At 38.9% G+C, this 4,511-nt stretch overlaps 1 long non-coding RNA gene across 3 annotated transcripts; it reads right to left on the bottom strand.

Annotated features, from left to right (window-relative positions):
- Window positions 1-780: 780 nt before the first annotated feature.
- Window positions 781-3,014, bottom strand: LOC149639809 (uncharacterized). 3 transcript variants are annotated; one of them, XR_016372328.1, is made up of 5 exons: window positions 2,679-3,014; window positions 2,343-2,544; window positions 2,090-2,280; window positions 1,884-1,967; window positions 781-1,685 (listed from the first exon to the last, which is right to left on the bottom strand). It is a non-coding gene; the product is annotated as an uncharacterized LOC149639809 (long non-coding RNA). The 3 variants fall into 3 exon arrangements; XR_016372326.1 differs by having other exon boundaries at window positions 781-1,967; XR_016372327.1 differs by having other exon boundaries at window positions 781-1,967; window positions 2,027-2,280.
- Window positions 3,015-4,511: the final 1,497 nt, after the last annotated feature.

The raw sequence follows: 4,511 nt of genomic DNA on the forward strand, positions 1-4,511 counted from the left end.
CGGTGTCCTTTTAATTTTATTCTTCGCTTCAACATTTCATTGTTCTTTTTTCCATCATTCCTTGCTATTTTTTCTGCATGCATGGCCTTATTCCTTTATTGTTTCATTTATAAATGGGCTAAACTTTCTTATAGCTTAGTCGCTGCCTAGTAAGAAAAGCAAGAAACTCTCATAGCTTCCGCTAATGCATGTTTGGAGGCCCTACTCATGTTTGCGTCTGTTTGGCGAATAATGACTGCAAATGAAAGGGCTAGGAATGAATTCGAAAAGCTTAGGTTTGAAAATGAAAATAAAAGCTTTAGACTGAAAGCCGAGAGTATTCAAGCTAACATCATGACCGAAGTGAAAAATTGCAGCCTGAAAATAATGACTAGTTTTCTTTTTTGAAGACATGCTCAAGCGAAGCATGTTCTACTTTACTGTAGATAATTTTCTAAATGCCATGAAAGGTTGTTTGAATAACGTCTCCCTGTATTTCGATTATTTTCAATGCTCAATTTGGCATGCACTTTCTTCATGACGGCATGAACTCTCTCTGATTATTGTATTCTCCTTTGTGATTTTATAGTACTCATTGTAGATATTCTATTAATTCATTTTCACCACAGTTTCTTTTATATCCAATTTGACACGTACTTTTTTTCATTCTCTCATTATAAATAGTTATTTTTTTCGCGTTTAATCCATTTAATTTATTACATGCGCTATTTGCTTGTATTTTATGATTTATTTCTCGCATACGTGTTAGTTTACTGTTAACTCACTGCCTTCTGTAATACTAGGCCTTGAAATGTACAACAGAAGCATTTTTTATGTGACATTTTGAATTTGCGCTTAGTAACCGTTAGATGGCTCTTTTCTGAGGCGAATTTTCGCGATGACGAAAGTAAATTCGTACTGCGCAGTCTCGCATGACGTCACGTCTTTCGCTTATGGCGGACCAGGAAGGGAAATAAGGATTTTTTAAACTGGACTAAATAACCTGGTCCATGACCATTGACCAGGGCACATCGTCTGCTAAACTAGAGAAGTGGATATTTAAAATGTTGTAGATAATGTCTGTGTCCGAATTCAGCTGCCAAAGAAATCTCCTCCTACCGGTCCTAAGCTCGCTCATTGGGCAATCCAAATCAAACTTAAGGTATTGTCAGTGGCAGTTTTTGGGAAAAACTTAAGGGCTGTGATGGGTTGAAATTTCCACGCAGACGCCATTGACACGTGTCAAAACATACACAAATTTTAAACTAGTATTTTTCGAACTTGGAAACCATTCAGCATCATGAACCGGTTTATTGACCGGTTTTTTGCTTTCTTTTTCGAGACGAACTTAGCAGATTACACTTCGTCGTTGCTAACAATTTCCCATAGTTTTGAATTTGCCGCCAGTTTAAAACCTCAGAAAAGCGACATCTAGTGCCATTTGTGAAATCCTAACTGCCACCCCCCTTTTATTCCTATCGCAAGGCCTAGTATTAGAGAAGGCAGTGGTTAACTTATATTGTAATTTTGTAGACGCTTCATTTAATAAGCCAATTAAATTTATTGCATGGGTTATATGCATGCATTGAATACTTTATTAGATAGACTTCATAGCATTTCTTAAATTATTTGGATTTTTGTTATCATTGACTGTTATCAAAAGGGGTTGTGAGCCTGTGTGGATAGTGCTTGTCATCCTCATAGAGCTAAGTGGAGCCGGGGAGGGGTTTAAAAAAGAAGAAAAAGTCTGTTACCGCCTTTAATGCTTAAAAACCGCTAATGGCATGTTTTTAATCTATTCACATGACATTATTTATAACCAGCATGCCAGCACCCAATCAATCCCAATACGTTCTCAAACCCAAAAATTCAGCAATTTATTTTCCACGTGTATTAAACTTTACATATTTCTGACTGTCAAGAGTTCATTGCTCTTTTCTGTTGCATGATTGCAATTTACATCCTCCGAAGTCTTCATGACCACATACCTATTTCAAATATAACTTAACTATTATATTGTCATTCATTAGACCTATTTCAGATTTACCATATTCATATTAAGAGAAACAAAGAGGTGATTATACCAATTGCTGCATACTGAAATGCTTACTTTTCAAGTAACTGTTCATTGGGAGGGTGCAAATATGGTTACTGGTTATGTCTTATAAGTTATGTCGATTTGCGGTTGTAAAGCGCTAAGCGGGTGATCCGCGACTTCCAGTGTTAGTTGCGAGGCGCAAATGGCTTGACACTCAGTCTCTGGATAAGCTTGTTCGTCAGCAGTTGGAAGATATACCTCGTCTTAGAGAGGAAAGGATAAATATTGATTAAAGGGTAAGGGTGTATCTTGCTCATCAACACACCATTCCATGAGAATATGATAAGTGCGAAATTGTTAATGCCACAAGAGCATGAACAAATCATGGAATTTCTTTTGCTATTTTGGTCATGCTAAATGCTCAAATAAGGCTTTAACCATTCAGTTACCACAGGCGATCAGCCCTCTCACTTTTTTACTGCAGTGACTTCTAATTTCTATACTGCGATCCACAGTTGCCACACAATCTGAACAAGTAATAAATCATAAAAGAAATAAATTAAATGTTGTGTTTTCATTTAAATCGGATTTTAAGGGGGAAAATTAAAGAATTTAGTTGAATACTTCATAAATTAATTAATCCTTCATAAATTACACTCACCACTTTACTCGACACGTTGATCAACGTCGGGAGGTTGATAAAAAGTGTTGAAATGTCGTCTGCTGTAAGTGCGTTCAGCACATAGCGTTACCGAAGCAACCATTAAAACCGGTGTTTAACCGGTAACTCATTTTTCAGTTTATGAAAAAACATTTTGAATTTGGTGTATAATTTGATAGTTTACATCTGAGTCTGCGCGGAATTTGCACCAATCACTGAGCCAAGGCATGTAACGTCATCGGTAGACGTAGCCAATTAAAAGGCCAAGGGCAATGGTTGACGGTCCAACCAGCGAGCCAAGGGCAGAAGGAGGAGCTTAACTTTTCTGCAGAATACGGCCGCTGGAATCAAGCTAAGAGTAATGAATGTCGTAAAATGATAACTGTTTCCTAGTGAAACACGAGTTTCGTCGAAAACAGCTGTAACGACTAATGTCATTTTGAAGCATATTTTTAAATATTAAACAAAGCCAGATCCAATATAGGCACGGAATTAAATTTAAACCTCTCATTGATATACGTTAGTAACGGTAACGTTGCTATACATTGTCTGTGAGAGATTACTTTCAGAAATAAAGCTCGTATGAACGGTTATGGAAAAGAGCCTATATGAACAAATATGTTATAATTTTCAGTTGCCAATATTATACGCGAATATAAATATCTAGCGCTAATGTTGTATACAAACAATGTCAATTGAATATCCACACTTCTATATACATATGTAATTGTTTGTAAATAACGTAGTCATTATTATTATTCATTCCGCTATATATATTAATAATATATAATTCTCAATATCTCTCATTTCAGATAATGTATAACGGAGTCCGAGCCCTAGAGAATGACTGAGGGTTTTGATTCTACGGTAGAGATGGATAATTCTTTCGGTATAAATGTCGGACGTTTATTTTCTTTGGTTTTTCCCAAAAGCCAGTCGAATTCCACCACAACTGTTTTACTCATTTTGGAAAGTACCAGCGTAGTTTTAGTTGAAGAGTGCGGATAGTCTCAATAGGGATAGGTCCTATTTATACTTCCTAAGAAAACTAAGGTGGTGCGAAGGTTAATGCTAATAATACCCTGTCAACTATAGTAAAACCAACGAGACTTGACTCTCTCTTCCCTGTTCCGCACAGGGCGAAGAGGGAGGACTGGCTTGTAGCCAGGCAGGTTGTTACGATTCCTAGACTTCGTTGGGCCGTTTTCCTCGATATTGAGGGGGCCTTTGATAAGGTCTCCAGCTCGGTTATTACTGAAACTGTTATGAGATTTGGAATCAGCGACATTCTTGGCCGTTGCATTAAGTCCATGCTTAACGACCGCGAGGTCATGGCGTCCCTTCATGGGGACACTCTGAGGGTGACCACCAACATGGGCTGCCCTCAGGGTGGAGTTCTCTTCCCCCTGTTGTGGAGCCTGGTAGTGGTCGAGCTATTGGGGTTGCTCGAGGGTGTAGGGAGCTACCGGTGCTTCGGGTATGCGGACGATGTGGCGATAGTAATTACCGGGAAATTCCCGGCTACTGTCGCCACGCTTATGAGCTCTGCTCTTTCTAACTTAGAGCAGTGGTTCCGGGTGGTTAACCTCACTGATAATCCTGGATAGACTGCTCTTGTTCCCTATACGTGGAAGAATACTAAGGAAATGTTCAATGATATCTCCTTTTTTGGTCAGGTCCTGACTAAGTCCTCCGAAGTGAAATACCTGGGGGTGACTTTCGATTGCAGACTTGCATGGAAGCCGCACCTTGATCGGTGCATCAAGAAGGGCAAAATGGTTTTCTGGAGAACCAGGAGCTCTGTCGGCAAGACTTGGGGCCTCAACCCCAAGG

The sequence above is a fragment of the Phalangium opilio genome, unplaced genomic scaffold (assembly GCF_054372755.1).
Source record: "Phalangium opilio isolate 3A_F unplaced genomic scaffold, DU_Popi_V2 ptg000094l_1, whole genome shotgun sequence".
Lineage (NCBI taxonomy): Eukaryota > Metazoa > Arthropoda > Arachnida > Opiliones > Phalangiidae > Phalangium > Phalangium opilio.